The sequence below is a fragment of the Melospiza georgiana genome, chromosome 10, assembly GCF_028018845.1.
Source record: "Melospiza georgiana isolate bMelGeo1 chromosome 10, bMelGeo1.pri, whole genome shotgun sequence".
NCBI lineage: Eukaryota > Metazoa > Chordata > Aves > Passeriformes > Passerellidae > Melospiza > Melospiza georgiana.
The window spans coordinates 23,385,994-23,406,596 of NC_080439.1; the positions used below are offsets into that span (position 1 = coordinate 23,385,994).

A 20,603-nucleotide genomic window follows, 5' to 3' on the forward strand; every position below is an offset into this window, starting at 1 on the left:
TGCCATCTCTTGCACAAGGACATTTCTCATTGCTGCTGAACATCCAATCCAAGCAAAAACTGGAAAAGTACTGGGCTTAAAGTTCACTGAACATTAAACAATTTGATCTGACTCAACCAAGTTTCAGGTTAAAAGTTACTCATTAATTTTATTTAAACAAATCTATGTACCTGCTAAGAGACAAGTTTTTAGGCACTTCAGATGGGAAGTTCACATGGGAGCTGATCTCAGGTGACCCTTAATCTTCCTTTTCCTGCCAAAAGGATCCTCAACAGCAAAGTACCTCACTCTCCTCTCCACAACCTCCCCCCCAGGTTAACAGGATGGGAACTTGCCTGCTACCATACTGTGGTTTAAGCTTGCACAGGTATCTGCAGTCTTGGATGAAAAAGTCCTGGATATCTCCTGACAAGTGGCACACAGTTTTTTTCCCCTCCTCATGCTGTATCCGAGGCTAAACTGACAGAGAATCCTCAAGCCCTGGATATGCTGTTAGAATAACTCCTCATATAAGAAGAACCACAGCACTTTAATATTAAAGCAAAGAAAAACAGCAGAGCAGCCTAGCAAAGTTGTCATAAACTATTTTAGGATTTTTAATTTGCATTCACTGGTCTATTTGTGTAGAGTTTTTTTTTAGTTTGGGGCTTTTTTCTAATTATTTTTTAATAACCTGGCCAGTTCAGCTGAAGTGGTTCTGTTCCACTGAAACATATACTCTCTCTTGGATTTGTAATGAATACACGTACTTACATATTTACATACATACCCTCCTCTATTTCTGAGTTAAAGAATATTGCATTCATAATACAGTGACATTTCAGAAATAAAAGCTTTTTCATAAGCTGTCCAACACACATATAGGCCAGAGTTGTGTGTTGTCAAGGGAAATTACTTTCACATGGCATTAGCTCTGAATTTTTCTTCCTCACTCCAAAGTAGTAAATATAGAAACCACTAGTTAAAATGCATCAGCCTGATTAATATTTTCTGAAGTCTGCTAGAACAGCAATTTAAGGGTATCTTCCCCAAAGTACAAGGCTGAAAATAGTAAGCCAGCCCTAGTTCATAGGTTCTTTATCTTGTCTGGATCTCTGTACAACATTATCTGGAGGCATCTCAAACAGGGGAAGCACCAGTTCTCGCAGCAAACCTCCCATGCCATTTTTGGGAGGTCTTTAAAAGCTGCCTGAACATCAGAGCACTTTCAGAGATCTCCGCAGATTACGGCCCTAAGAGGTGAGAAATCTGCGTGAGAGCGGGGGAGCAGGGCAGAAATTCCCCACACACTCATCTGGAGGCGCCGGCTCCTCCCGAGCCTTGGACGTGGCCACGGCGCTGCTGCTGCTGCTGCTGCTGTCAGGGCAGACGAAAGCGCCGGGCTCTGCCCTGCCCGGCCCCGGGCTCTGCTCTGCCCGGCCCCTCCGAGCAGCGGCCCCGGGCTCTGCTCCCATCCCGGCCCCTCCGAGCAGCGGCCCCGGGCTCTGCTCCCATCCCGGCCACACCGAGCAGCGGCCCCGGGCTCTGCTCCCTGCCCGGCCCCTCCGAGCAGCGGCCCCGGGCTCTGCTCCCTGCCCGGCCCCACCGAACACCCGTGGCCAAGCACGACGTTCGTGAAGAGCAGCGTTCAGAGTCCAGGGATGCACAGGGAGCAGGGAAGGGAGGCAGGAGGTGCTAGCCACGGGAAATTGAGTGTTTTCCTACTGTCTGCATCTCCAGGACTCTCTTGTTCCTCCTGGGAAATCTTCCCCTAAGACTCTCACGTCCCTTCCAGCATCCACACAGCACAAGGGGATGCCCTGATTTCTGTGGCCTTTCCCCACAGTGCAGCCAGAAGCTGCCTTCCTGCCTTGGTGAGATCCTACCTCCACCCTCCACTAACCTTCCTTCTTGGAAGTCCTTCCCTTTTCTTGAGTTTTGGTCAGCTTTTCCCCCACCTCTCCCAGAGCCACTGCATGCAGTGCCTCTTCTGGGCTCATGGCCTCTGCTCACCGATGCATTTCAGAGCTCGTGCACAAGTCCCACAAAAGCCTTCAAGTGCAAAGCAGGGTCTGAGATGAGTGTCACCCGCCACAGCACTGACCTCAGAGAGAGGACAGGCCATGGGTACACAGAAAGAGAGTGGGCACCAGTGTGGAGAGAGGTCACAGAGCCACATAGACCAACACCCAGCTCCTGACAGAGCTGCCCAACACTGACAGCACTGCTGGGACTCCTCTAAAGCACACATGAAACTGCAGTCAAGCCAAGCAGACGGGTTCACACTGCACTTCAGCACAAGTGGAATTAACTGTGCTGTTAATCCTACACAATACCATTGCATGTGCATCATCCCATTATCCTGAAGGGAAACTATTTCAGTGCATGGTCAAAGGCTTTGTTGCTGGTGTTCACTTGCCTGGACACCCACCTTGGAAAGCCACTCCTAAAGCTGGACACAACACACCAAAGTGTCGCAGACATTTTTCCACAGAAATCCTTTCTTTCAGATTTCTGTGTCTTCTGGAAGGCAGAGGCCTCAGAAGGGAAGGTAAACAATTGTTATCAGCTGCTGTGGAATGCAATAGGATTCACCTTGATTGGCTCATTTTCTATGTTTATAATTAAGGGCCAATCACCAGTGCAAGCTAGGGGACTGAGTCCCTGGACACAACTTTGTTTGGGATTCTTTCTTTCTACTCTTAGCCTAGCCTAGCTGCTCTGCAGACCTCTCTCTATATTCTATTTAGTATAGTAATAATGTATTATATATAATATCTTAATAAATCCAGCCTTCTGATCAAGATACAAGATTCACCGTCTCTCTCTCTCACCAGCTGCGACCCACACAGGCGCGGTAATACCAAAGCACATCCCATCCTCTCCTCTGCCCACCTGTGTCCAACACACCACAAACCCTCTGCTCCAACAGGCAGGCTCTGCCCCTTTCTAAAGCAGGAGGGGGTAGAGGCTCCCACACAGCCCCAGGAGCACTGGGGCATGAAGGGGGCTGTGTGCCTATTTTTGGTTTTACTTCCCTATTTCAAAGGAAAGTCCCTCTTCCACTTCAGATATTAACATATAGAACAATGTAACTGCTGGGAAGGGGCTGGACAGAGATACAGATATTACAGACCAAATATATCCCTTTGCTGGTTTTCAAACAGCCATCTCCTCCATCTTGCACGCCAGACTTAACCAGGCCTCCCTAGTCTGAAACCAGACTTAGTAACTGAGGGTTGGGTTTGACTGTTTGACAAGGAAGCCTTCTGAGCATTTCAAATGGGGCTCAGGATTTAGTTCTGGCCCAAACAGAAGGTGACTCTTGAGTGCTACCAGTGCTTATTAAGAGAAGGAATATCTCCACACAAAAACTGTATCTGAGCTTGAAAAGTCAGCTTGGCCTTGGGTTTCAGCTGTCCCAGCAGCAGGCACTCAATCAAGACCAGCAGTCCCAGTCCCCTATCTGTGCTTGCACACCCACATGGACGTGCCCTGTGCTGCCACAGGCTCAGAGAGGATTGCTGCCATGGCCCCATGAGACCCAACCACCTCACAGCTCACCTGGCACCACATCTCAAGTCGTATCTTTCCAGCGAGCAGACTTCCACAGAGGAACAAGGAACAAAACCAGAACTAAAGAACTCTTTGTTTCTGTACAACAACCAAAACAAGAAGTTTTGCAGTGGAGGATTGGCTGACCTGCTTCCTTAATCCTGTATTGTCCACCCAAATCTCACCTAACCAGAAAGAAATCAAGCTGTCTCCAGCTCAGTTTTCTTCTTTCCCCATGAAAAAACACAGCTGCCAGAGATACCCAAGGCAATGGGCTATGCTTTTTCTTTTCTTTCTTTTCTACTCACCTACCTCCAGCAGAGCATTCCCACTCCTGCCAATGCTCCCTAGGCTCCACACTGCTCTGTCTTAACCTCTGTGCAGATTTTGGCTGCTCTCTGCCCTCTTTGGGATGAGAAGTCCAGCAGGCCCTAGGCAAGCAGCCTGCTGGAACTCCACCACCCTTGCCCAAGTGTTACAGTTTGCAATGCTAAAGGTAACACAACACTGGCACAGGGAAATGTTGCTCAGCCAGAAAGTAAGAAAGGGTGGTGCAGTTTCCATATTGAAGATCAGGTTTTAAGTGGAGAAGAGGACATTAGCATGTTTCCAGCAGAAGAGGAGGTAAGGAGCAACACTGGGCACTCTTGATACCAGCAAGTTAAATATTTAGAGAAGCAGCTATACAATGAGGTTCTCCCAAAGCTTCTTCACACATGAAACAAGCCATAAACCCAAAACTTACATTTGCAGTTATTCTGAAAGCGTTTCCTATCAAATTAGCTTTTCCATGCACGAGAGAAAGAGGGATCAGCATCAGCAACAGTCACTGCAGTGGCTCACATGATGCTCATCATCCTCCAGGGCACAGCCCAAGGACTGCAGTGCTGTGATAAGGGGCAGGCCAGTGGGGAAGAGTGATAAAAGTATTGGCACCAGCAGCAGCAGCACTTCAGGCATGATCAGCAGAGGTCAGCTGTGTAAGCAGGCAGCTAATCACTCCAACCTAGAGCCAAAGGCAACGTCCCCAAAGGGCTTCTAGGGAAAGCTTTACCAAAATGAGCCCCAGGACACATCTCATTCATGTTATGCAAGTCAGAATAAACACTGGGTATCAGACTCTTATCTCTCTGGTGCACAACCAATACATGGCAGCTTCTACAAGGGCTCCCACAAGAAGCAGAATAAATGTCTTATTTTGCTTTAAAAGAGAAATATAGGATATTTGCTAAGGGAGTATCAGGGAACCCTCCCTGTTTTCTTTATCTATCTTTTACTATCCCTCCAGATGGTAACACTTTGCCCCAGTGCAAATAGCCATGCCCTCAATGTATGTGGCATTGTCACGCTGACAGCAGCCCTGGGGAAGTGATAAAAGGGACAGGGAACAAAAAAAGACTAAGAGCCATGGTCATCACCTTCATCTCCAGGTTCCCGTCAGTCCCTTCCAGGCAGCAGCAGATTGCCAGGTGAGAGCTGTAGGAGATGCCACCACAGGCAGCACATCTGTGCTCTCCATGCAATTCTTCATGCTCACATGTCCCTTTTCATTGAGCTCTCCAGCCTAGGAAAGAAATTAGGGTGAAGATGTTAGACAGCCACATCAGACTAATCAGAAACCAGTGGACAGGAGGCTACAACTACCAGCCAAGACCATACAGCAAATCAGCAGTGGCACAGAAACACCCAGAGCATGCAGATAGTGCTGTGTCCACACTGTGTGTCCTGGATAAGGCCAGCAGTCGAGCTGCTGACACCTTGAAACATTACTTGAGTAAAACACCCCACAGAGCCTTGTTCTGAAGGCAAAATCTGCTGGTGAACACCTGCTGGCTGCAGAACTCACCAGAATCTAATGGCAGGAGCCAGGGTGAGCTGGTAATGCTGACATCAGGGCAGAAGAACTCACCCTTAGTGCTGGAGCTACAGGTCCCTAAGGAGGATCTCAAGAATGCAGCCTGTACAAAAACATGTGCAAAGCTCTTCAAAGATCCCATTGAACCACTCATAATAAAAGCTACTGCCCACTCTGACACAGCAGAGCAGGGATGCACTGCAATCACCTGGTGACCCTTGCTGAAAACACAAAAGAGCCTTTACAGAGTTTATATTCCTAACCTCTCCCCTACTTCTGAAAGAAACTCTGTGTAACTGCAGCACATGTCCTAAAATCCTCTTAACTGAGATATAAATCACAAGACTGTTTAGCAAGCAGGAGCACACGGTCCACTTGATGAAACACTGCCTCCCACAATTATCCTGCCCTGGGCATGTTTCCAGGGCATGGGCATGGCCTGGCATATGCTCCACCTCGAGTCCAGCAGCTCAGCTCTCTGCTCTCAGTAGGGACCCCAAGCACTCACAGCTTTGTGAGAGGTCCCAATGTGTCCATAGCCCAAATTCCTGCCAGCTGGAAGCATCCAAGGGACCCTAACCCACAGCAGCACACCACGGCAGGGCGAGCAAAGCAGTGGGGAAAAGGGAAGCTTAGGCTTGACACGTTTTGTGTGGTGAAGAAAAGGAGGAAGATAGGGGAAAAGAGAGGTTAAAAAGCAAGAAAGGAGGAATATATTAAAAAGAGGAGTGCTGCCCATGCAAGGAGACATTGGCACACAATGCCCCACCTCAAGCACTAAGGTTGGTGAAGTTTCCTGCCAGGTGAGAGAGAGTGAAGCTGGAATGATACTTGAGGGTCAGGTCAAAAGGGAAAAAACCAGAAACAGCTACCTGCTAGACTGAAAAATAACATTCTTGGTGTCTGCCAGCCTGCAGCAGTACCTCAGCATGGCTGCATCTTGGAGAAGCACTCTACTGAGCAAGAAGTGAGGGAATGAGCACAGGCAGACCCCCAGGAGAGCTGTAAGGCAGCCCAGGAAGGCTGGTGAGTAATGGTGAGCCCCAGCCCCAGCACTTTCACGTGGCAGACTAGGAAGTCCCCAGCCTGCAAGCTCAGCAGGATCCCTTTGCTGCAGGCTGTGCTCACACCAGCCTTTGTGGCCTGCAGAAAGGGTGCATTTAAGTGAGAAAAATGATGCAAAGGGGAGATAAAAGGGATGGAGAGAAGCACAGACAACTGAACAAGGCCAGCACACTGGTTATCCAGCCAGGCAGCAGCTCTTCAGGGGCAGCAGCTTTCAAAACATCCAACAATCCAGCCCTGGCTACCTGCTCCCTGCTGAAGCTTTGCCTTTATAGATGAATGCAAAGTGAGCCCAGAGATGCCACCAGAGGCAATGCAATCTCTGCTGTGGCAGAGCCTGGGCAGCCACAGAGCTGTAAGAGGAAGCACAGCAGCCAGGCTGGGGCCACGGGAGCTTCCCAGCCATCCACCCACTCCTTCCTGCTAACAGGGCTCAAAAATATTCACCAGCACCTCTGGGACATGTGTCCCTGAACAAAGCAGGACAGCAGGAGTGCCAGCTCAGAGCACCCCTGTGAGCCCAGCACCAGCCAGATGTGCACAGAGCCTGTGCTGGGTGCTGAGAGCCACAGCTGCAGGGCACCTCTGGGAGCCCAGCACCTGCCAGATGTGCACAGAGCCTGTGCTGGGTGCTGAGAGCCACAGCTGCAGGGTGGGCAGTGTCCCTTGGCAGAGCTTGAGCTCTCAGCACCAGTTCTGAAAGCCGTGAGCACGAGAAGGATCAGATCTCCTTGCCTTCTGGTCAAATCAGAATCTGAGGAATTCATCAACACAACATTTCTATGTGGCAAGTTTAACCATCAGGAATACAAGCAGATAATTTTCTAAAAGAGGCAAAACCTTGAAAAATGGACAAGGTAAAGCAAGGGCCTAAAATTACCCCCAGATTCACAACAATGTAAAAGACTTCATTAATTAATCATTAATTCTTCTTCCCTCCTAAGACAGAGGATCTATATGGAACGATCCTGGAGAGTGCTGTAAATTAAGTACCAGCCCAGAGTTTGTCTGCCTGAAGGCATTTAATACACTCTAGTAACATCCAGGCTCCAATGTGACAGGGCTGTGCACTACCAGCCAGTAATCACCAGACTGTGGGACCATGAGGAGGAGGAGGCACCAGCTTCCTCAATCATTCAGCATCCCTCCCACTGGCACTCAGAGACTTATGACTTATCTTTTTTCTATGAGTGAGGAATTATTTCTCCTTCCCACCTTCCCAACTACAGCTTAACCAACAGCCTGATGGATGCTTTGGCAGAGGAAAACATCCTGCTGTCTGTCGTCTTGTAAAATAAATTGTATTTGTTTACTGCTTCCTTGTTAATGCTGATTCATCCTAAAGCTAGAGAAAAAAAAAGAGTTGCCACCACAACTCTTCCTGAATGCAATAAGCAAAGCCCTGCCTGTCAGGTTAATCACAGCCAAATGGAAAATCATTAAAGCTCTGCAGAGCAGAGCACCAGCCAGGAATGCCCCAGGCCCCAGAGCAGAGAGGCTCAGATGGGGACCAGCATGGCTGGGGGCAGGGACACGAACAATGCCACCCACCCCTGGCAGGGACAGCAGTAACCCCTGGTCACATTGGCCAGAGGAGAAAATGTGAGGAACAAGGAAGCCAGGAGAGAGCAGGTCTGTCAGACACAGGGGAGCAGGATGTGAAACCCAGACAACATCACAGAGCAGAGGTGGGATGGGATGCTGAGGAGCTTCACACCAGGATGGTCCATGAAGACCACCAAGGCAAGGACTGGAAGGCAGGCTGGGAACAAGCCTGTGTTGTGGTGTGCTGTCATGTCCCATTTTGGCCTTCCAGGTCACTTCCCCAGGTGTGCCTGTGCCTCTCTCCCTTCCCCCTTGCCCCCATGCTGAGTGAGTCCTGTCAATCAGGCTGAACATTCCAGCAAGGCCTCGTGTGGTTGGTCAAGTTCAAAGGATGCCCCTATGCCCAGGGGTCATTGGCCTGTCTGGGTGTCATCTTCCCCTGAGACCCTGCCCCTCTCACCTGGTTGGTGCTCACCTGTACCTCCCCTCCCCCTGTCCCTGAGCTTAAAAGGTGATCAGACCATGCGGCCGGGTTCTGTTGGAGCAGTTGCTCACGTTCAGGCCTCTGTAACCATGGAATAAACCTCTGGACATTAAACCCTCCAGCAGAATCCTCTCCCTTTTCTCTTCACCATCGCCTGAAGCCATTCCTCCTGAGGTAACGGGGTTCCTTACAAGCCTGGACTTGTTCAGTGCCCGGCTGCAACCTCCAGCAAGCCAAGGTATCTCTGGGGTGATACACCGCAGTTGCTGCCTTTGGCCCGGCAGCGAGGGTCAGACTGGCCCAGGCACAATCTAACTGGGAATATTGGGAGCCTTTTTCCAATAGCCTGAAGAGAAGCAGTGACTGGAGCAAATAAATACCTGCTCTCAGGTCACTGCCAGAGCCCATGGCTCCCTTCCCCTGGTTGCTGGTGTCACCCAGCCAACAAATCCTGTCTGCAATCCCTCCACCAGGAGGACAATGCTTCATTGTCCATGTTTCATCCCCATGCCTGGGGATGATTCAGGTAGGATAAGCCTGTGTGGTGGACAGCCCAGCTCCCTCCTCTCTCCATAAAATACACAAAAAAAACCTAATCCTGCCTCTCATTTTGTCACAGCATACTCCTCTCACTCAGCAGAAGCACTCAATGCACAACAGCACTGAAATAATGTTTTCCTGGATGGGGTTTTTCCAGCAGATTTTTTTAAAAATTTGTAGTAAATAAGGTACAAAAGCCAGATAAAGTCTCAGGAAAGGCAACCCAAAGCTGACAAAAAGTGATTCCTGCTTTGATTCTTTTAGAGCTGCTATGAAACCAAACGAACCTTAAAATAAACTTCTCACATCCTTAGTTGCCAGTGGCAGGAGGACAGACCCACGATCAGTTCTGCACATGGGCTGAGCTCTCAGCCACAGAACTGCACTGCATGGACATCAGAAATGGAGAGAATTCCTGGCAGCTTCCCCAAGGAGCACCCAGGACTGGCTGAGTGCCCTGTGGGAGCCTCAGCTGCCCATCTGCAGAGCTGCTTTCCCACAGCTCCCCATGAACTGCAGCTGCTCACACGTTTGAGCAGCACCACGGAGGAGCCATTGGGCAGCTCGGGTTTCTGCTCTCGGGGCAGGGCTGAAGCACACGAGCAAAGCACAACTCACAGCTGCAAAAAGGAAAATGAAACCCCACCTAACAAGTGCAAATAGAGATCAATGATGCACACTGAGCAAGGCAGCATCAAGCCAAGCAGCAGCTGTGGAACCAAGCAATCAGAACCTGCAGTGCACAGAGGTCAGATTTGGGCTCCATAACTTAAAAACTCTCCTGTCTTCTGAGAGCCTGGCTTTGCAGCCCCTTCAGTATTTCCAGAGAAAACACAGAAGTCCTTCCACTTGCATTAAAAACCTATTCTCTTTTATTAAAGCAAGTTCTAGGGCAAGTCAAGGGCTACTGCAGACCACTGGCAGTTAATTCTGTAAATTGGCAGCTTGTGCTTAAACAGAAGAATTATTATCATCTCAGAGGAATTGGCTCTGTGCAAATACTGAACACTTCAGCAGCACCACAGAAGAGCAAGAAACCCCAAACCATCCCTTCTGCAGAGGAGAGGCTTGGGAAGCAAGAGCACAGAGAGCAGCAAAGGACCTTGGCAGTGCCTCGGTCAGGGATCCAAGATGTGATCTTAGATGTGAGACTGATGGGATCACTGCAGCCAGACCTCAGCCTCTGCTACCCAGAGCAGGGCAGGAACTGAAAATGCAGTTCCTGATTGCTGGGCTGGCCACAGGCCTGGGGAAACACAGGCCCAGTTACCAGGACATTGCTGGGATACCCTAGGGAGGAAATCCCTCACTGCTGTTCTTTGCTCCCAGGAACAGAGAACCTCACCTGCTGCAAGGCAGGCTGAAGCAGGACTCGGTGTCCCCTGTGTCTCAGGACAAAGGCAGCACAAGGGACACTGCCAAGCCCCACAGCCCCAGCAGCAGCCATGGCCATGGGGAAAGGTGACCTGTGCCAGTTATGGCTGAGCCAGCCTCTCACCCAGCACAGCCTCAGCCCAGCAATGCCCCAGCAGGATCCTGTTCCCACACCTACCAGCTCTCTCACTGCTTTCCCCAAGCACTGCAAATACCAATATTTCCATTTCCAACCCATCTTGCTCAAGATGAACTGAACTTCCTTGAGCCTCCACCCCAAAGCAGAGACAGAGAATCTCTTTCTCCAGTAGGCAACACCAACTTGGCTTCTCCACAGGCCTTTTTTAAGGGGGTAGTTTTTGCAGCTCATCTGCTCTGGACCATTACACCTACTTTTTGACACAAACACACAGCTAGTAGTCTCCTGGTAACTGGCTATAAAAAAAAAAATTCATTAGAGCTACTGGTAACACCAACAGCTAAATTCAGTTTTGTGAAAAATAATACATGCAACTACAGGGAAAAAAGGCAGAATGTATTTGGACATTTGGAGAGTGGGTAGGGGTTTTCACTGGTATTTTTGGGTTTGGTTTTGGATTTTTTTTTAACAAGAGTTTGTTTTCATGAAAACTAAGAGAAAAAGCCAAGGATGTGGGAGGGATAAAAGATGCTCAAGAACCAGAGAGACTGAAAGCTGTCTAAGAGATGGCTGCTTAGGAATCTGGCTGGAGCTGAAGGAGGCTCCAAGGAGCAATACCAGAAGGATGAGAAGGCTTCTAGGAGCATGTGCTTAGCCAGGAATTTGGCCACAGGAAATGCTCCAAAACAACTTCAAGACTGTAAGACACTGCATTAAAACACTCCTCTGGGGCAATCTCAGAGGAGGGGAAGCAGGATATGATCACTGTCTCACACAGCCCGAGTTCTTCACTTCAGAAAAAACAGTGCTGGAAAAAGGCAGCCACAAACAGCCTGTGGTTACTGAAACCCTGGCAGGTGGGCTTAGGGCAGCCACGGTGGCCCACACTCTCCAGAAGTCACCAGCACCATCCTGCAGCCTCCAGCAGCAGCTGGCCAAGGACAGCACAAGCACTCAGGGGAATGTGGGAGGCTGGCAACACACACACAGCTGCTCCCTCCACCTATGGGGAGCCCTGTAGTAGGAGTCCTTGTAAAATGTATGTATTGTGTAAGTGGCTGTGCCCCAATCCTAGTTGTTCTAAGTGAGCTCCAGCTGTGATGGCCTTAATTGGGCTGCAGCTGTAGCTAATGAAGATAACTGGGATAAAAGGGGCTGGGCTTTCTGGTCAGGGAGAGCCTGGAAGGAGCCCTGATGAAGCAGCAGGAACAACACTGCTGAGAAGAACTGCTTGTGAGGTATGGGACTCTAGAAAGAATGTAACAGCAATAGGAATGCAATAGAGCCCTGCCTGGCGTTTAACCACACCCCACGTTTGGGAGGGAGCTGCAGCAACCAGGGGAAATCCACGTGGGCAGAATGTGGGAAGGAAGAGCAGAGCTGTCCTGACAGCAGCGAGGTTGGGTGAGCTCAGCCCGGACCCGCTGACACTGGGACAGGCCGGGACACAGAGCGGGGACAGAGCCGCCCCTTCCTGCCCCCAGGAGGCACACACCCCACCCAGGAGGGTGTTTCTGCCCTTGGTTCCACCCCACGGGCGGCAGGACCCGACCTTCACGCCTGAGAGCACCTCACAGATGTTTACGTGCACAATTAGGCATCTGCAGCATCACCTGCAGGGTTTGACTCGCCGTCCTCACCCAGCGTGAAACCTCAGCTCAGAGGTCACAAAGGAACAGCAGGGGGGGGAAAGGCATTTCTGCAATACCTCAGTAAGTGAGGCTTCCACAGTGTTGTCTGCATGAAGACAGATGGGAAAAATCAAGCCAAATTAGTGCCAGAAATTAATTTTAAAAGTATGAGTTAATATGCATTGCTGACCTTGGTACGGTCCCACATCTGTAGGCATGGTAAGGTTAAATTTCCTTCATTTCCATTCACTTCCAGCATGAATTTAACTAATTTTAATTAAGAGGGCCCAGGCTGAAACTTAGCACCATTTCTGACATCAAATTTTCTAACCATTCCTTAATTACCCTCTCTGAATTTTTTCTCCTTAGATTGCAAGCATATGATTACCTGTCTAATTAAACAATTCATCCATGACTAGCTAATAAATAGTTACCCAACTGCACTCCCCTAATAACAAGGCAAACTTCTTAACCATGGAACATGTAGTTCATTTGAAAGAGATGGGTCTTTTGCAAAGTGATTTACAGAGTGGTAAGAAGTTTTCAAAATTGAGAGTGGAAGGGGAGAGGGGAGTGATATCACACTTGAAAATTAATTTGACTGTTACCCCAGGTGCAGACTTTAAGGAGTTCACCTCAATTTTAAAAAACGCACCTCTAACCACATTTAAAATTGCTGAGCCACATCCACAGAACCTAAAATAATTGCCACTCCACCCCCACACCATGTTATAAAAATAATAAAACAGAAGATACAAGTAACAACTGCTCTGAAAATGGGCAGGTAAATGTGCAGAAAGTTCCACGGCACCCGCAGGGCTCCCCCAGGGCTGTGCTGTGCGGCAGAGCAGCAGCCTGGCCGCAGTCCCTGCTCTCAGCACCAGGAGCGCTGCCAGCTCCGAGGCTCCATCACCTTTTCATACACTCAGTCCACAGCAGCCAGGACAGCTGCTCTCTAAACAACTATTTAATTAAATCTGAAGAGCCAAAAACTGCCAGTGATCCCTCACTTTGTCCCATCAGCAGACTGAGCCATCACACAAGGCATTCCAGCCACTGCTCTTCCTTCCTGTCTGCCTGGGGACTCCCATGGCTCTAAAAATACCCTTTCATGTCACAGGCACAAGCAACGCTTCTTTCTACCAATTCCATTTTGGCCTTTGGGAATCCCCCTGTCCAACTGAAACCTGCCCCTGCAGCATCTGTTGGAAGGAAGTCATAACACATCCCTTCCTGGGGAGGAGGTTTCCCTGTTCAGAAAGGTGCAAGGCAGCTCCCCAGGCAGCCACAGCCTTCACAAAATAAACATTATCAGCACTGAAACAAATCTGTTAATCAGCCTTGCTGATGATCTTCCCAAGAAAGCAACACTCTCATGGACAGAAGCATTTGTGAAAAATGGATTGCAAGAATGGCTGTCAATAAGAAACAAGCTCCATATTCACAGACACCATCATCTGGATGACAGCTAAACCCATCCAGCACCTTCCAGACTCTCATATAACATATATTCATCAGACCTGCCCATGAAATACCAGCCCAGAGGAGCCAGAACACAACTTTTCCATCTTTGCTACATTTCTGCTAATGGACCTCACTCACAAACTGTCCAACTCCCTGACAATTATTTACATTGAAGCTCTGCTGGAGAAGGACAAATATAAATGTATATAAAAATGTAAGCAACCCAAATATATAAAGTAACTCAGAATCATCATAGAAGGTTTTGGTTGGAAGAGACATTAAAGATCATCTTTTTCCAGCCCCCTGCCATGGGCAGGGACACCCTGCACTATCCCAGGTTGCCTCAAGCCCCGTCCAGCCTGGCCTGGGACACTTCCAGGGATGGGGCAGCCACAGCTTCTCTGGGCACCCTGTGCCAGGGCTCACCACCCTCACAGGGAGGAAATTTTCCTAATACCTAATCTGAAGTTACTCTCTGCCAGTTTGAAGCCATTCCTCCCTGTCCTGTCCCTCCAGGCTCTTGTAAAACGTCCCTGTCCCCCTTTCCTGCAGGAAGGGCACAATGAGCTCACCCTGATCCCTTCTCCAGGCTCAACAATCCCAATTCTCTCAGCCTTCCCTCACAAGAGAGGTGTCCATCCCTCTAACAACCCTGGTGGCCTCTCCTGGACTTGCTCCAAGAGGCCAATGTCCTTCCTGGGCTGGGGACCCCACACCAGCTGGGTGCAGCCCTCCAGATGGGGTCTCATGACACCAACAGGGAGATTTTATCCAAACAATTACAATCTTGTACATCGAAATTTTCAATTTCTTTAAGACCCCTTGCAGGCACAGAGAATAGCAGGAACACAGGTCACAGATAACCAAGAAATAACACAGTGGTAATCTGTCCCTGGACAAAAGTAAAATCTTGTGTTTAGGCAGAACTAAACTGTGAACAAAGGAGATAAGAACAAAATCCAACCAAATAAATAAACTTTAACCCAACTTAGTTAACAAAGGATCACACCCAAATTTTCATGTAAGGCAATGCAGCTCACAGCATTTTCTCTGAGAAGTTTTTTATTAATTTATTCATTTAAGATATAAACTAATTGCTTCTGGGATGCTCTGTGCCTCCAGAAGAGAGCAGCTCAGACAACAGAGCTCTGCTTGCAGCCTTTCCTAAAGATTCTGCCTTACAAACAAACTTAGAACAAAAAAGTCATTACTCTGATGCTGCACATCAAATGTTACTTCGAGGTAAAAGCAGGTCCTTGAGATAACCAGGGGGAAACCAGGACCAGATGTCTTTTAGCCCACAGGAGATCCATTTGAGAAAGCTGTCATTGCTGCACAACTGCCACAGCATTTTCTATTGTCATTCCATCCCAGTGAGGGTTATCACACTGTCCCCACACATTTGGGACTCTGCTGGCACACAGGCTATTTGCAGAAAATCCAGTGAACACAGTCAGGTTGACTGGAACCCCTCTGATTTCCTAATCAGCAAACACTGTACCACAAAGACACAAAGGGCAAGCTGCAATGCACATTAAAAAAATTCATCACTGCTTCTTTTTCTGCAAAACGTTCCAGCTGAAAATCCAAACTGCTGCAGCCACTGGAAGCAGAGTGGATGCAACATGAAAGAAGGGAGCATTAGCTTGTTCCCAGAAACAGGCACAAGCTGGGCTGTGTGACAGACATGCCCACCAGTGCCCAGGGATCAGTGTGGGATGGACAGACAGACAGATAGACAGGCATCCTGTGCTGGGGGCATTGGGGCTCTCCTCAGCAGCACTGAGGTACAGGAGCAGCTTTGCTCAGCTCATTCTCAGGAGGTGCCAGCTCCCAGAGCTAACACACATCAGGAGCACACAGAAACAGCACAGAGCTCCCTTCTGCCTGCACAGACAGACCATCCCCAGGCACAGGCAGAAAAGCAGAGGCCTCCCTGATCGTCAGAACACTGCTGTTAGAAGGTGAGCTACTATGTGCAATGTTTCCAATCTCACAAACAGAGCTTTTTATTTTAGCTATTTATAGAAAAAGAAACCACAAGATGCTGTGCTGCAGCTTTCCACACCAACCTCTGCTTGAGAACAGAGGCTGTGGGAACCTGTGAGCAACACACCACAAGCAAACCTGGAGACCACCAGATGACTCGGTGGCAGAGCTCTTCATTTCAGAGACGCTCCAAGCCAAGCACCCCAGGGAAATGCATCACCTTGCAAATGCTGCAGAGGGACCAGCAAACCCCAGCTGAGCAAAGGCACCTCCTGCAACCTGCTGAGACAAAAAACTACAAGGCAGGCTTTCTCTGTTCTGGTTTCACAGAAGAGCTCCTGGACACCCAGAGAGCCAAATATGCTCCATAGCCAAGATGAGCATGTGAAAATGCTGCTGTACACACACTCACCCAGAAGGACCTTCACCATGGTCCTGGTACATGCTGGGAAGCACACACACACACACCAGTACGTGGATTTCTCATTGCTTCCCAGCATCCTTCAAACCAAAGACTCTACCAGAGTCTGGAGATGAGCTGGAATCACAGTGACAGAAATGGGCTTAAGTGCTGCCTTAAATCAGCCAAGTCATTGCTCTGGACTCTCCTTTTCATCATCCTTCACCTCGCTGCTCTGGGAATCAGCAGGAAAACTCATCTGCAAGTGGAGCCAGCAGATGTGCATTCATATTCAGTGCCATCAGTGACCCACAGGGAGGGACTTTACAGAAGCTTTGGGTTCACAGCTCACCAAAGGCTGAGCCACAGCACACATTCAGAAAGGTAATAAACCTTCATTTTTACTTCCAACATGGAAGGTTTTTAATCACACAAGTGATTAGAGGATCTGATAACAATGATCCCTGCTGGCTCGACATCTAAGAGCGCTTTACACAGAAAGCATCTCATTTCATCTTCTAGCTTTTTTAATCAGCACAATTATAATTAAAAGAACATTCAAAGGAACCACTTGTATTTCATACTTCATTGACAAGTTATCCAGTCAAGCAGCACAGACATCAAGCAGATCTGAAGCCACCAGGAATGTCCCTCAAACACAGACATGTCCAGCCACTGGGCCACCTCACACTGGGAAGGAAGCAAAGCCTGTCCTTGGTGAAGCAGTCACAGTGAAAGCTGTAATATGTAGGTCAGCGTTCTAAGAAGGGCTGTGACTAAGACAAAGTATCAGATTGATTCATAATGCTCTGTGATTGCTAATCCTGTGCAGGATTGTGATTTACATCCCTCTTCCAAAATCTGAGGGCTACAGAAAGGTCTGGATACTTTGAACAAGATCATCAAAACAATTCTGTCGGACCTATTACAGTGATCCTTACAAACGTTGAGTAGAGCACAGGAAAATGCCATTTTCACTGGTGGCTGTGCACAGCACTGAAGCTCTCCTGTGGAGAGGGCTGAGCATCACAACTGCAGCAGCACTTCTGCCCCTCCACACACTGCCAGTGCAGCAGGGTGAGGGTGTGAGGAGAAGCCCTGGTGGTCAAAGAACTTGAGTTCAATCATGTTCTCCACACCAGCCAGCCTGAAAGGGCAACCCAGCCTGGCCCGGAGCAGGACAGGAGCTGGGTGTGCTGTGTCTGAGGTGGGTGTGGGGACACACCCCTGGGGGCAGGGCGTGACAGAGGACAGGAACTCTGAATGCACAGCAATCAGCACCTCTGCAGCGCTGGCTCAAGGACAGCCGAGACACAGAACATCACTGGCTGCATCTGCTCTGCCCTTTGTTAGGCCACCCCTGCACCTCTAACTCCTCTCATGCATCCCTGCAGGAGAGCACTCTGCCAGCAGTCACTGCAAAACAAGCTCTAAGTACTCACCTATTTTGTCCCTAGGAAACTAGGTCTCCATGAACAACAATGCACTGCATTTCCACTCTCTGGTTTTAACCAAGTTACAGAGCACACAAAGAGTGGGCAGCCTGCTCAAAACCACATCAACCAATATTTTTGTGTCCAGGAATTCAGTAGATATGATCAGATATCCCTCTTTTCTGAAACCTAACCACACATTTGCTGCCAGCAGGAGACACATGCACACCCAGCTGAGGCTGCAGCTCCAGTGACAATGGGGCAGCTCACTGAAGTGAGCACCTCCATTTCCAGGCCATGCACCACTTTGGCCAGAGGACCCCACAGTGTTCCCACTACACCCACAAAACACAGCTCCTTCCACTGTATTTAGCTTACCTAAGAGAAGCGCCCATTCAATGAGAGCAGAAAAGCAGAGGACAGATTTCTCTGGAGCCAAGCTGCAGCCTTGCATGGCTGTCCTGTCCCCAGCACCGACAGGGCACAACCTTGGCACTACAGACTGCTCATCCCTGCTGCACCATCACCCAACCAATTTATCTGCTGAAGCAGAAGAAAACAGATGATTTGTTTGACTCAGCAGCTGCATCACCTCCAGAGCAGTGGGTGATGAGGTGCCCAGAGCAGAGGATGGGCTGCCTGCCCCCTGACATCCATCCCCACATGGGCTCACTCCAAGCCCCAGGCCCTCACCCTCCCACAAGAACTACAGCTAACAGGAAAAGTCTGCCTCATTAGACACTCTTGGCCTCAGTCCCAGGGGCCTTTTGGGGAAGATTTTTCCTGCTAATATTATTTCTCCTGGGGAAGATTTAGCATCACTCATATCTATAATGAGTGCCTCAGGCATTTGGAGCTCCACCTAAACCTTCCCTGATGCAGTGACCCAGGGCACTGTGATGAAACAGGAGGGATGAGCGTTTGAATATTTATATTTTGGACACCAGGAGATGAGGGGGACGTTCCAAGATGCACTACCAAGGTCAGTGCAATACTCAGTTTTTGCAGCAAAAGCTGAGGACAGAAAGCTGTCCCTCTCCCCCTCAGTAACCCACCTTATGCACACTTACCCCATTCTGCTGGGGTCTCCTTCCACTCTCCCCTCTGATAGCAGGAGGATGCAAGGAGCAGCCTTGCACCATAGCATTCCCATTTATTTAAAGTTATCCCAGCTCAGAAAAAGTATTCCAGGTTAGCTACCAGTGTTTAGGCAAGTGCAGTCCTGCGAGTGTGCCACTAAAGGAGGAGTCACACAGAGAGAGTTAGACTCATTCTTCACACATTAATAGGCAGCTCTGGTTTCTCACTCCCTCACAGCCAAGAAAATCTCCTGCTACATCCAGCTGCTCTGCCATGGCACCTTTCCCCTTGCAGATATTTCTGCTTTGACACTGTCAGTGATTAGATCCAGTTGCAGCAAGCAGATATGGAAACAGCATAAAACAGCAGCAGCTCCCACTCCTTCAGCCCCAGGTCCCCATTCACTGCCCTGATTTACCAAGGGCTCATAAATGCAGGAACAGAGATTTGCCCTGAAAGACTAGTACACGGCAGCACAAAAAACACGCTACACATTATTTATTCTCTCTGCAGCCTGACCTGCTGTGCGCTAGTAGAGATGAATGCAGCTACTTCTAAAATTACTCACAGATTAAATCCCTTGCTAGGACTGGCGGGTCCCTGCGGGCTGACCCAGGCCAGCAGGGATCTGTCAAATTCAGGCAAGGGCGAGCACAAGCCGGAGGCCGGCAGGGGCCGGGGTCTGTCCGCCTCATCCCCGGCCCACCCTCTCTGCTCGGAGCCGCCGCCGGGCGGGCTCCGCAGCCACCGGGGATTTCTGTGCTGCCAAAGCGCCGGCGAGCGGGGAGAGCAGGGGGGACAGGCAGCCCGGGCAGCTGCCGCCATACACATCTGCTGCTCTTGGAAGTTTATACTGATGGGTTATAAACATAAATTATAAGAAATAACAAAAGTTACTCCTCAGCGGAGCTGGCGCTCGTCCGCCCCACGCTGCACGCCGGAGCCCACCTCACGGCACAGCCGAGACTCGCCAGGGCGGCGGGACCGGGCACGGCGGGGCACGGCCCCTGCCGCCCTCCGCGGCACCTGCGACCCCGCGGCGCCTCAGCCGCGCCCACCGCCGACCCTCGGTGGCTCCTTCACCGCCAGCCCGCTCCCGCTGCCCCTCAGGCACTCACCGCTAGCCCAGCCCGGTCCCGCTGCCCCTCAGGCACTCACCGCTACCCCAGCCCCGTCCCGCTGCCCCTCAGGCACTCACCGCCAGCCCGGTCCCGCTGCCCCTCAGGCACTCACCGCTAGCCCAGCCCGGTCCCGCTGCCCCTCAGTCGCTCACCGCTAGCCCAGCCCAGTCCCGCTGCCCCTCAGTCGCTCACCGCTACCCCAGCCCGGTTCCGCTGCCCCTCAGTCGCTCACCGCTAGCCCAGCCCAGTCTCAGGCACTCACCGCTAGCCCAGCCCCGTCCCGCTGCCTCTCAGGCACTCACCGCTAGCCCAGCCCGGTCCCGCTGCCCCTCAGGCGCTCACCGCTACCCCAGCCCGGTTCCGCTGCCCCCTAGTCGCTCACCGCTAGCCCAGCCCGGCCCTGCAGGCACCATGGACCCTCAGTCACTCACCGCCAGCCCCGCCTCGCCGACCCTCGGCCGGCCCCTCACTCACGGCCGCCGCCCGCCTTTGTTGCCGCCGCGGCCGAGGCATTTAAGGCGCTGAGGCGAGGGGAGGCGGGGGCCGCCGCGCGGGGGAGGCGCCGCCGCCAGCCCGGCGGGCACGGGGCATCCTCCTCGCCCTCCTCATCCTCCGCCCCTCACGGCACAGCTGCGGGGAGGAGGAGGAGCGGCTGCCCGGGAGCGACAGCCCCGAGCCCAGCCCCGGCCCGGGGAAGGGCGGATGGCAGCCCCAGCTCCATCCGCGGGGCTGGCTCGGTGGCGCACACCCTGCAGCACCCTCGGTGCGAGCCCCGGCCCTGCCCTGCCCGACTGTCCCGGGGAGCTGTGTGGGGAAAGAAAACGATCGTGCCCCGTCACGGACACGGCATGGCCCCGCGCTGGCAGAGCTGCCATCTAACTCCACTGTGGGCTCGTTTCGAGTTTGCACTGCAGATACATCAATAGTTCATTAGCGAGCCGCAGGCAGC

General features: G+C 50.7%; 1 protein-coding gene across 4 annotated transcripts in view; it reads right to left on the reverse strand.

Moving 5' to 3' along the window:
* ST6GAL1 (ST6 beta-galactoside alpha-2,6-sialyltransferase 1) overlaps positions 1 to 20,189 on the reverse strand; it is a 47,633-nt gene extending 27,444 nt beyond the window's left edge. The window contains exons 1-2 of one of the 4 annotated variants that reach the window (XM_058031498.1): positions 20,086 to 20,189; positions 4,953 to 5,098 (exon numbers count right to left, since the gene is read on the reverse strand). The gene's annotated coding sequence lies outside the window, so the exon portion shown is untranslated. Of the gene's footprint in view, positions 1 to 4,952; positions 5,099 to 19,651; positions 19,684 to 19,766; positions 19,821 to 20,036 lie in introns of those variants that run through there. The other 3 variants (XM_058031499.1, XM_058031502.1, XM_058031501.1) reach the window with 3 other exon arrangements.
* Between the last annotated feature and the right edge of the window lie 414 nt (positions 20,190 to 20,603).